Here is a 13,168-nt window from a genome sequence, read left to right on the forward strand (position 1 = left end):
GTTTGGACGGGTGGATACGGACATGGGACACGAACACGGACACGGACACGGATATGCGTGAATAGTATTTAGATGTTTTAATATTGTTTTTCTTTTTTTAGGGTTTTATTACGATAAAAAATATATTTCGATATTGAAAATTATTTTTTATTGATTAAAAAATTTGCATCCTCGTGTTCTATAAAAAAAAAAAAATCAAACTTGTGAGTTGAACCCGTGTCGCACTTGTGTCCACTTGTCTTCGTGCTTCTGAGTTGGCTAGGCTTGTCATTGGGCTTGGCCATGCTAGGTTCTGCATACATGGGTTAGGGTCACAAAATATCGCCGAGATTTTGACTATCTCACGATAAAATGTGAAAAATAGTCATTCTTAATATATCGAAGTAGTATCGTAAATGATCTTTTATAAATGCAATGAAATTTTTTTTCAATTTGTTACAGACTTTTTTTTTTGTTCTTGCCAAGAAAATCACGAGAACAAGATTGATTTGTGAGTTCCACTAAAGGAAGCCTTAGGCCGGATGGTAGGGTGCAAATGGATCGGGTAGGGGGCAATCTGAAATAATATTTATTGAAATATAATTTGAATTTTGACCTGGAGTGTGCACGGCACTACCAGATCCAATGTTGAAAAATGAAATTAAGTTGTTTATTCGTAAAAAAATACAAATAAATGAGATCTGAATCGAATCATTGTGTAGATCTGACTGAAAAAGTTGATCCAAATTTGAGCTCAAATATGAAATAAATCTGGATCACACATCTGAATACACAATCGGATCCCATTTTAAGACCCATATCTGAAAATAATATTTGGGGACTAATGTTGGATGTCCCTGCTGGTGTTAATGTTTTTGGGGCTAAATGTAACACTGGTGGCAACAATCATACATTTTCTTTGGATTTTCTTAAAGGCTTCATGATTTCATTTACCCAAGGTAGATTCTTATTAAATGAACCATGCTAAATCTATGAGGTTAGCTTTCAGAGGTAGTCCATGTTCGTCAAGGTGGTTTTCTTTTTCCTTTTTTCGACAGAGAAAGCTGGGGTTAGGCGGACTCCTACCTCCATCAGGCAGGGTGGTTTTCTTTTTCCTTTTTTCGACAGAGAAAGCTGGGGTTAGGCCGACTCCTATGGGTTATACAACCATACCATTTGGGGTTAGAACTTGCAAAGTCCTAACACAAGGTGGTTTTCTTTTTCCTTTTTTCGACCGAGAAAAGCTGGGGTTAGGCGGACTCCTACCAGTTATACAACCATACCATTTGGGGTTAGAACTTGCAAAGTCCCAACACAAGGTGAAGTGCACTAACTGCTCCCATCAGATACCCCCGTTGGTCCTAGCTTAGGTGAGGGTTCCTCTTCATAAACAAAACAATGAGAGGGTTACGAAGATGGGGTATGACATAAGGGATGAGTAGAATCAAAAGGTATGTCGCCATCCTTCTGTTGGTAAAACCCTTTAGGTACTATATCATTTAATATATTACCGAGGTGGTATCTCATGTGGTTAAGCGCGGTCCTGTGTCAAGCTGAAGGCTCAGGATAGAATCCTTCTGCCACATGGGGCGGGTGTTGTTCTGGTAGGGGTCTGCCTAACCTCAGCTTGCCTTTCAAAAAAAAAAAAACTTTATCATTTAATATATTACATTTTTTTAGATTTTTGGTTTTGCTTTTCATTGCTGTTTTTTTCTTTTAATTGATTTAGTTTCTCAAGTTTAGCCAAAAAAAATCAAAAAGATTTTCTTGCCGAAAAGAAATCTCAAGATAAAAAACTGTGATTAATTTGGATTACAGTTTGTGTGTGAGCATGTGAAAATAGAAGATAGTTATAAAGCATGTAGTAGGACACGGACAAGGATATATATACCTTATTTAAGCTTGGTATATCCTTATATATATTTTTTTATATGTATTTTTTTTATTACCAACGGGAGCTCTACATGGTTGGTAGGAGCTGTGAGTGCATGTCTCCGTGTGGTGGGACATTGCAGGTACAAAATTCAGTTATACGTTGGATAATGGGTCTGCCTTACCCCCAGCTTGCTTTTAAAAAAAATTGATATTTTTTTAATGACCAAGTTCCCAACCCAAGCAGCAGGTGTAATCCCTGGATAAGGGTCACCGATTATGGAACCCACTAGTGAAAGGTACGCGCACACCCTTACTTATAACGTAGGCCCATCTTAGTTGGATACGGACGTAGATCAGCCCTCTCTAACTAACTTTTTTTTAGCACTTTTATACAAATCATTGTTATTGTCACGGGCTTAAAAACGAAAGCCCCCACGCCGTAGCTTCGGGTAATCACAAACACCGAAAGTAAGTCTTTTTAGCGCACAAGCAATGTGTTATTATATCTTTCTGTCAAAAGATGGCTCTACTTGTATACCTACAAGTCAAGGTGGAAGACTCGAAGAAGAAACGATGGTGAAAAGAAAGATCAGTTGCTTGGAGCCCAAAACGGGCCTCAAAGGGGTTTCACATAGTGGGATGGGACCTAGGGCACTAGGTAGGTGGTCTAAGTTCAAACCCCGAAGGCATCTCTTTTTGCGCAAGCCAAAGCGCGGTGACTCCCCGGAGGTAAGGTAACGGGTAAACTCCCAGAGTTTTATGCCGTCAAGACAGCGACGGTACGGCAGGCAAAGCCAGCATAGCTAGGTCTCTGATGTTGGGGTGATTTCTCCATATAAATATCAGAAAAAAAAAGAGACATTCATCAGAAATTGCAGGTTGGCGGTCAGGCATTCCTCCGTCCACTGGACCATTTAATAAAAATTAACGGTGAGATCTGAAAAAACAACAAAATAGCTATAAAGGGTAAAGATGAAACGACGAGCAGGTCGGAATATTATGGGAATATGCTTTGGTTTTATGTTTTCTGTGGATTGATGTCGCTCATTGGGTTGATAATATCGTGATTTTAAAGTGATATTTCAATGGCCGATATTATATTAAAAATAACGGTGTTTTGAAGATATTAAGTTTTTTTAATATCAGATTTTTAACTCAATATTAACAAATTTTCAATGATCAAATCTCGCTGGCGCATGAGTGTGTCCATAGCTTTTGGAGGTGAGGCAGTCGTGAGGCCTTACCCGGGGTTCTTCTTCTCCTTGCTTCGGGGAGAGTTCCGCTTCATAAAACGAAAAAACTAAAAATACTTTTTTTTGTATATTTTTTATATTTTTTGTTTGTTTTTGGGTTTGTAAGTTTGTATAAACTACTGATATTTCGCCAAGATTTTTTACAAGAAAAACTCAATTTCTATAAATATTGTGAGGTTTACCCTCACTGGTATTTCCCAATGAAGGAAATTTGTGACTATATGGATTGAAGCATGGTTATAAAGGATATCATTGGACCAGTGGCTGAGCCAGGGGTGGGCGGTGGCCCACCCTAAAATTTGAAACCGAGTCAACCCATGACTCAGGAAACCGAGTCGACTCGGGACCCAAGCTCTCGATGAGTCTAGAGCCTGCGTCTTAAAGAAGCAGGCCGAAAGGGACGAGGGGTAAAACCCTCGTCACTTTTCCTCTCTCCTCTGTGTTCTGTGCCCTTTCAACAAAATACTTCACATTACCTGGCCATTGTGAAGGATGATTAGGTGCAATGTAACTGCACATTTTTTGCTTGCTGCTGCACCTAATCACCTGCCATCTTTAGGATACAGCCTGTCAATTGTGGGTAAGGTTGGGACACGAGCAGCTCAGCGAGCAAAGCTACAGGCCTGCTCGTTTAGGTAAATGAGCCGAGCACCAACAACATGGCAAGCTCGGCCCGTGTAGGCACATTTTATATATTACATATTATATTATGTACATATAATATATATATTATATCATATGATGCATACTCTATATATATATATATAGTATGTATTATATATTTTATACTTTAGCAAGCTTTAAAAACACTTGAAAACTTTTTTTTAGAAAACGAACTACCTCGTGATTGGCTCATAATGAGTTCGAGCTCAGCTGAACTCGTGACCAGCTGAGCCCGAACAGCCCAAGATCGATTTGTTAGGCTTTCTTACCAGCTCTAATGGTGGGTGATTAGGTGCAGCAGCACACTCAAAGTGTACAATCATATTGTACCTGATCTCAATTCTTTCCCATGGAAGGAGTTTGCTTCTCCAAAGCACCACGTCATCCGTGCTCAGGGTTCAACATTCTATTACTTGGTTGTGAAAACTAAATCATGAGGTTATTGTCTCCATGAGATATCATTTTACCAAATTCCGGTAATGTTTTTTTTTTTTTGTCTAAGGACAAAATTGCAGGTGAAAAGTAATGAAAAAAAAGATGGGTAGCGCATGTTCCCTTGCGACTTACAGTGTACAGTTGCGCTTAGAGTCTGTTTTGCTTTTGTTGAGTCTGATGTAAGCTGCTCGGTTCAGGTGAATTAATACCCCGAAGGGGCAGCCCGTATACTTGAACTGTAATAGCCTGCGGGCAAAATTGTGAATGAATCAAATGCGTTGAGCTTTCTTTTGTTCACCCTCGTTGTGATTGCTTCTTGTGATTGCAACTTCTCTCCCTCTATTCTCTCTTGCTCTCTTGCACTCTGATCATCAGCTTCCGCGACCGGCAAGCGAGCTGACGAGTAGGCTTGCGGCGGTAAGGAAGGACCGTTGCGCCGCGCTGGCCCATTGAAGGAGATAGGCCCGTGACAGCGCATGTGCATCGTCTAAGAGGGACCATTTTTTAAGTGAAAATGTTGGAGACATTTTACTCCACCATGAATGTCAGGTTGGTAGCTAGGTGGGAGCTCATGTGCTCTCTCTTGAAGAGACAAAACATTATATAATAGACAAAACACATGTTCTGCAACAGGCATTAGACCAGAAGTTGTGTTCCGTTTGATTTTTAGCTGTCCTGATAATACAAACACATGAATAATGGGTGGGATAACTTTGTTTTGGATGATACAACTCGATTAGCTCAACCATATAAGTGTTTTAATATGTTTATTATCAATTCTAGTTTCGGGTATAGATATTTGATTCCATCTAAAAACTAAAATTATTTAAAATTTGGGTAATTTGAGAAAAAACAAGAATTGATAATTTTTTATATAAGTGCTTTAATCGGTGTCATATTGGATCTAATTATGAAAGTTTATAAAAAAATTATGAATTTTATCCCTAAACATGGATTTCAAATTGAATCCAAGTACGAAAAAATGTTTAATTTTTTTTATAATTTCATAAAAAATAAGAATTCATATTTTTATATACAATTACAAAAACATAAATAACTCATAAAACCCTAAAATATAAAAAATATATAAATAAACCATAAGTAAACCAAAAATCCCTAAACTACAATAAAAATAAATCATAAAATAAAAAAAAGTATAAATAAACCATAAAATTAAATATAAAAAACCTTAATTCAAACCCTAATTAAAAGAGATCAAAGAAAAACAATCATAATCAAATACAAGAAAAACCCTAAACAAATTAAGTAAAAGAATTTTGAATTAAAGAAATTTGATTCAAAACCCAGATCAAAGAAAATAAAAAAATAATCAAATTAAATATCTAAAACCCTAATTAAAGATGTTTGATTCAAAGTCATAATCAAAGAAAAAAAAACTAATCAAATCAAAAGAAAGCCCTAATAAAATTAAATAACAAAAGCTCTAATTAAAAATATTTGATTCAAAGCCTTAATCAATGAAAATCAAAGAAAACAAAATCTTAAATGAAAATCAAAGGAAAAATCCTAAACAATGAAAATGAAAAAAAAAGCCTAATCAAAGAAAAACGAAGAACAAAAAACAAAGAACAATGAAGGGAAAAGAGAGGAACAAAGAAGAAAAGAAAAAGAGAAGAGAAAGAGAGAAAGGTAGAGGAACAAAGAAGAAGGAGAAGCGAGATAGATAGAGTAGGTATTTTGCCTCATCACCGGCCTCAACATCAGCCCACTGCACAAAAGAGAAACATAGGGAGGGGGTTAGATCCCCCCCTTTTGTTTGATTTTTCTTTAAATGGTGTCCCCTCTACCATGTTCTCAGTTAGGGGTGGCAATCGGGTCGGGTTGGCGGGTTGGCATACCCCTAACACGAACCCGACCCGTTTAATAAATGGGTTAGGCGGGTTGACACGTTTATTAAATGGGTTAGTTTAAGCCAAACCCGAACCCGCCTAAGAGGCGGGTTGGCGGGTCGTGTCAGGTTTTGCCACCCCTATTCTCAGTGTTACAGGGGGTGGGGCGGGGTGAAACAACATTTTATTGTTCCACGTACGCAAGTGTGCCACATCCAGCATTTGATTGTAGCTGCGCCCCACGTGACACACGATCAAAACACCAAATTAAGTGTTAATTACGAGTGTTTATGCTCTCCATGAAAGGTGATGAATGCAGCGTCAACATAAGAATTAAGGATATAAATGAATTGGATTTTATCTAATATCCAATTGAATTTGGCTATGTTTAGTTGCATTTTGTAAGACAAAATCATAATTTGATGGATATCTAAATATGTTTACATGTAAAAGTAGATCTAGTATGAGCTTTTCACCATCTGAATATGAATCCATTTAAGTAACATCCGATTAGTGGAATATGGTTTTAGACACATCTAGGGATGTCAATGGGCTAGGTGAGGTCTCGGCAGGGTTGGCCTAGACCTGCCCATATAACTAATAACCGGGTTTGGGTTCGGGTTTTGTCAAGTCGCAAAAATAGAATCTCAAACCCGAACCCATGTAATTTTAGAAAATTATTATTATTATTATTATTATATATATATATATATATATATACTTGGACCAGGTCGGGTACTTGGTAAAAAAGCCAAGTCTGGTCAGGTACCTAGCAAAAATCATGACCAAACACAACCCACATATTATTCGGGTTGGGTTTGAGTCAACTAGAAGATTATTTGGGTTGACACTTTCCATGCCCATACTCAAGAATTTGGGTTTAAGTTAGGTCGGATAGGATACCTAACACAAATTGATTGCCCGATTCACAGAAATCTACCAAACCATAAACTTCAAATTACGACTAAGCTACCACATTTACGAGAGAAGGGTTTAGAAAGATCAAGAAGAAATAAAATCAATTAAGTTTAGAATATCAAGCATAAAAAACTAATTACAAAGCTCCAAAATAAAGTATTTATACTTGAAGAAAAAAAAAACCCAATCCTACAATAGATTTTGAGTAGATTTGAAATCCAGACATAATAGGAATAAGATGCAAACATAAAATGGACCTATCTGGATCCAAATCGAATCCTGTACTAATACACCTCCAGCTTCTGCTTTTTCTTGCCTTTCCTCTTCTTTGTGGATCGACCCGAAACCTATTCTGCCCCAGCATCATTCTCCTTGGGTTGGAGAAGGTGCACTCTTGAGTGAGTCTAGTTCTGTATGCACTTCTTCCCATTCCATTTTATTTTTGAGAACCATATAAGTGAAACAATCTCCAACAAAGGTGCATCTACTAGGCATGGATCTGAAGGAGCTGATGGTGGAAGGATCTATTTCACAGGCAAGCCCAGAAAGGAGAGTATATGGACCTTGTTGTTGTTGGATGGTTTGTGTAAAAGAATGCCAAATGGATCCCATAGCACTATATTGCCCAAAGTTAAAAGAGTTGGATCTAAAAGAACTTCAGTTGAGTTTTCAGGATAGGGACCAAAATACGAGTTTGGGATCCAATCCGCTAAATTTGGAAACAAATATGGGTTGAAATAGGTTGGATTCAACCACTTTTTGGGGCTAAAACAAGTCCAAACCCATAAAATTTGGGTTAAACCCCCCTTAAATCAGCTCCTGATTGAGCCGGTCAGCAAAGAATCAGTTTGGCTAGAAACCGGTTTCTTCCAAATGGGGGTTGGGTGGCTGCCTGCTCGATCCTAGGGCATGAGATAAGGAACCCCAACCCACTGTGTGCCATAGTGGTGGACCAAGGACCCCTCCCGTCGGCGGGGTGGGGTCCGGCCGTCATGACGTCATCGGTCGTGTTCTCAGCTGAGCAGAAAAAGGGGTGGGCCCTTGGTGGGTTCCACCGGCTATTACTAGTCATTTGGCAGCCTAGCTGCTGAGAACTAAACCTAACCCAATTGGAGGAGTCAAGGGTAGGCTTTGGTTCGATGGTGCTCCCTATCAGCTAAACCTCATATAGCTGAATCAAGGGTCTACCTTGGACGTGAATCGATTTCCCGGTGGCCTTTCTCCCACCAACTGGTTGCACCTCCAATGAAAACTTCTTCAAAAGGACCACGACGTCCCTTCCAACTGGGTTTAGTGTGGTATGGAGTGGGGGGTCATTGGTTTGGGCCAATGAATCCCCAAGCGACACTACATTGTTAGTTCCATCCACGTAATTGAATTTTTCACCTTAATGTGATCAAGTCTTTTCTATAAATCTTGCACATTTTGATCAAGACAATCAACACATACTTCAATAGATCACTCTCTAAACTGCATGCCATCATGATCGTCAAGTAGACGATGACGATCCTAGGCTCTAATACCATGCAAAATCAGTTGCTAAATTCGCATAAATCTAACTAACTACAAACTACCAATTATGATTAAACTAATACCAAACTATGAGAGAAGGGTTTAGAGAGAGCAAGAAGAAAGGAAATCAATCAAAGTTTAGAATATCAAGCTTCAAAACTAATTACAAAGCTTCAAAATAAAGTATTTATACTTCAAAAGAAAACCCTAATCCTATAATGGATTTCTCTGAAGCCCAAACACAATTCAAATAAGATGCAAAACTAAAATGGACCTATCTCAATCAAATCAAATCTAGAGACTAATACCCCTCCAACTTCTTCTTGCCTTTACTTTTCTTTGTGGATCAACCCGAATCGAGCTCCACCCCTACATCAATACCTAATGCAAACTGAACTCGTTGACAGCCCCCATCACATCAATCCAAATCCAAATCATTTACATCTCTAATAAGAATGCACAAATAGAGGGGTTACTACCAATCACATGTTCTCGGAAAGAAGCCTTAACTGACTGGCCCCAATACTGACCTGACATAATTGTTGTGTCTCGACCTAGTAACATTGGTATGATTAACTTTCCATATTAAACCAACCGAATACAAAGAGTGGTTTGATCTGGATCCAGTCTCATGTCCAATCCTAAATTTGAGTAAGATATGAAATATAAAATATGTAAAAAAATAGAGGTTTTTTGGGGTCAGGTCTATTTAAATCTAGACCTATGACTAGTCTTGACTAAGCCAAGTCCATATGAACACAAACTAGGACCTTTTGTTGCATCATAATGATGGGATCTCGTGGGATCCGAATTATGTTTGAAGCTACCCTACTGGTGTTCCAATCAAGCATGCTCCAGACAATGACTTGGATCAAACCCTAATTGGGAAAATACACAAATAAGTATATCATACATGAAATCTTTGGGACCTACACTGCTACTTTGGACGCCAAAGACAAGTTGTCATGTTCTGTATAGCAGTTTTACAATAATCTGTATAAACAAAGTTTTAATAATTTGCTCACCATGTCCATAAATTTAATATTATGGCATATATAGTGGGTCATTTAAGATATATATATATATATAAAAGGGAATGGTCCTTTCCCTTTTTTCTTTAGGTCCCCTTAGGACCCTCAAAAAACCATACAAGTATTTTTTTTACTTGTTCTGAACCATTAGATGTGTTTATCATTGTTTACTCGATAGAAAACATGTATGTGATTAAGATTTTTTATGCTTAGATGTGTATTCAAAGATATATATAAGCGAGAAAGGTGATGAACCTACCCGTTTTTTCATTAGGACTTGTTAGGACCTTTTAAAAATTGGACTTAAAGTATTTTTTGCTCAAGCTGAACTTTTAGATGTATTTATTGTTGCTTATTTAATGAGAAAGAAGCTTTCTTTCAAATTCTTTGATGTAAAAATATAAATATTTTATCATCAAATTTTAGTGTAATATCAACCATTGATTTTTTTTATTCTTTAAAATACACATTTGGGCATAAAAAAAACTTAATCAAATACATGCTCTCTATCGAGTAAACAATGATAAACACATCCAATTATACAAATCGAGCAAAAAGTACTTGAAAGTCATAACGTTCTAAAGAGACTTAACAAAAAAAGAGGTAGGACTATATATATATATATATATATATATATATATATATATATATATATATATATATATATATATATATATATATATATATATATATATATATATATACTAGTAGAAAACTGGTGCATTCTCATGGGGGAGAGAATATATAGCAGAAAATAGATTGAATGTCAATTAAAACTTGAATAAGGATTTTAATATTTTTTACTTGTTTTTAATATGCAAGTTTGGATTCATAAGCACTTAGAGAAAATTATATTCCATCTAGAAAATTATCTCAACAACCAAATGGTCTCCCAATACAATAAATTTAATAACAAAATATGGATAGGCAATACTTGGGTATTCACCACTTCTCTGTGTTTCCAAGTACGAATGCCAATGGAGCCCGTGCTGCAGTTCTAATCTGCCTATGCTTATTTTCAATGGTTCCCCAAAACATATACTTATCTAAGAATTTGTGAATACACATAAGAAATAAAAAAAATCAAAACCAAGAATTTTATGTAGAAAAAGATCAACTCTAAGAATGAAAAGACATACTCTTATGTGGTTCGGTATTGGGTTCACCTACATCCACGAGAATATACTCCACACTCAATAATCTAGTGTAGGCTCCCTAATGAATATAAATACATGATTTTACAGAACAGTTAGAGATCTTATCAACAACTAAGCAGATCTTAATGATTATGGGACTCGGTTACTTTCTAAAACATCCCTTCAATTATATGCTTTTTCTGACCTTGACTGGGCAAGGGACCCAATCATCATGAGATCTACCACCGGCTTTAGCATATTCTTGGATGCCAATTATACATCCTAGAGTGCTAAAAAGCAACATTTGATTCCAAATCAAGTTCAGAAGCATATAATATAGGGTCATAGCTCCAACAATTGCCAAACTCACATGATTGTTTTATTCTTAGAGATATTGGGTGTTTTTGGCATAACCTCACACCTTGTTTTGTGATGATTTGTCCTGTTTACTTTTAAGCCTGCATTTCATTCTTGAATGAAGCATGTAGAAATTGATTTTCATTTCATGAGAGAGAAGGTGCTTGTGGAAGTTTAATTACAAGATATGTGGCTTCTTCAAATCAAGTAGTAGATATATTGACTAACGGGCTTCCTCGGGTTGACTTTGAAAAATTGAGAAGCAAACTTGGTCGGTGGCTACACCCCCACCTCAAGTTTGACGGGCGCGATGAAGATAAGGATAAGAATTTAGCTGGGCTCAATGAGAATGGTGTCAATATGAATCCCAATGAGATAAAGAAACACCTAGAATAAAATCTTTAAATTCTTTTAACCATTTGAAAATGAAACAGTAAAGGATTTTGCATGAAATGACTGACATAATTCACACTAACCTATATATCAGATCTTGTAAAAGTTAAATATTGTAATCCCCCAACTAAACTTCTATACAAGGTGTTGTCATGAAACATTTGTTCTCCCTCTTTCATGGGTCTCAAATTGGACACCATGGGAGTTTAAACGGACTTGGCTCCCAACATCTAAGCTATGTCTAATAGCTCATACACATAACGCCTCTAATTGAGAAATAAACCTCTAGAGAAATTATGAACTTTTATACCCAAAAGTAGTGTAAATATCTAAGGTCCTTCATTGCAAATTCTTGACTAACATCTTCAATAAATTTATTTAACATAGAAGAATTATTATCAGTAAGGATAATATCATCAACATAAAGAGACAGGATCATGGTCCCTTTACTACTTTGATAAATAAACAAAGATGAATATGCTACACTGGAATAAAAACTAGTAGCAAGCAAGAAGTTTTCACATATGTCATACCAAGCTGGTGGAACTTGTTTTAACCCATACAATGTTCGATTCAATTTGCTTACATAATCTGGTTTGGTTTTATCATGGAACCCTGATGGTTGATCAATGTAGACATTCTGATTCAAAATTAAATCCACACAGAAAGACATTTTCAACGTCCAACTAGCTAATATCTCAGTTATGAACAAGAGCAACTATTAGCACAATTCGAATTGATGAAGGATTTATGACTAGAGAAAAGCTCTCAAGGAAATCAACTCACAAAATTTGGCTAAATCCCTTAGCCACAAGACGTTCTTTATGACGCTCTAAATTGACATCACTATTTGTTTTAGTTTTGAACAACCATCTACTTCTGACTATATTCATATCAAGAGTTTATGGAATCAAAACCTTGGTTTCATCTTGATGCAAGGCATTTAGCTCTTCCTCCATGGCTTGATGCCACCCAGAATTTTTAAGGCTTCAGTTAAAGTTTTATATTCTAACAGAACCGACAAGGCTATAAAAAGTTTTGGGTCAGGCTTCTCTATTCCATCTTTCAATCTTATAACCATATGATGAACATTTTGGGTAACTGGCTGAACTTCTTTAATAATATTTCCAGTTTGCATCTCATCATCTTCATTTTGAGAATTGACCTCATTTTCAAAATCATTTTCTTGATTTTAAAAAACACTCACATTTTGATCTTCGTAAACATTTTGAGCTTCATCTATTGTATGAGACAAATCTCTTGAGAAGCATTACTATCTATTAATTGGACGAACTTCAATGTTAGATTTAGAATTTTTTTGCTAAGCCTTCATATTAAAAATTATTTAAATCAATAAAACTCACCAATTCTTCATTGTTAGTTATAGAAGAAAAAAGTTTTCTAGGAACTCTATAAGGGAACACACGACCATAAAGAGGGTACAAGCATCAATACCCCTTGTGGAACTCATTGTACCCTAGAAATACACATGGTTGTAACAACAATCCAAATTTGGTTTTATTGTAATCCCTAATATAGGGAAACATCTACACCCGAAGGATCTAAGGCACAAATAATCCGACCTCTTCATTGAGATAAGTCCAAATGGAGACTTCATGTTGAGATTAGGTGGTGATAACTGATTAATCAACCAAATTGCAGTGGAGAATGCCTCTATCCAAAAACGTGTAGGTAGGTTGCTATAAAACATCATAGTCAATCCTAATTCAGTGTTGATACAATGCTTGCATTCGGCCATCTCGTTT

This window comes from Nuphar pumila, chromosome 9, assembly GCF_984573655.1.
Source record: "Nuphar pumila chromosome 9, dmNupPumi1.hap1.1, whole genome shotgun sequence".
NCBI lineage: Eukaryota > Viridiplantae > Streptophyta > Magnoliopsida > Nymphaeales > Nymphaeaceae > Nuphar > Nuphar pumila.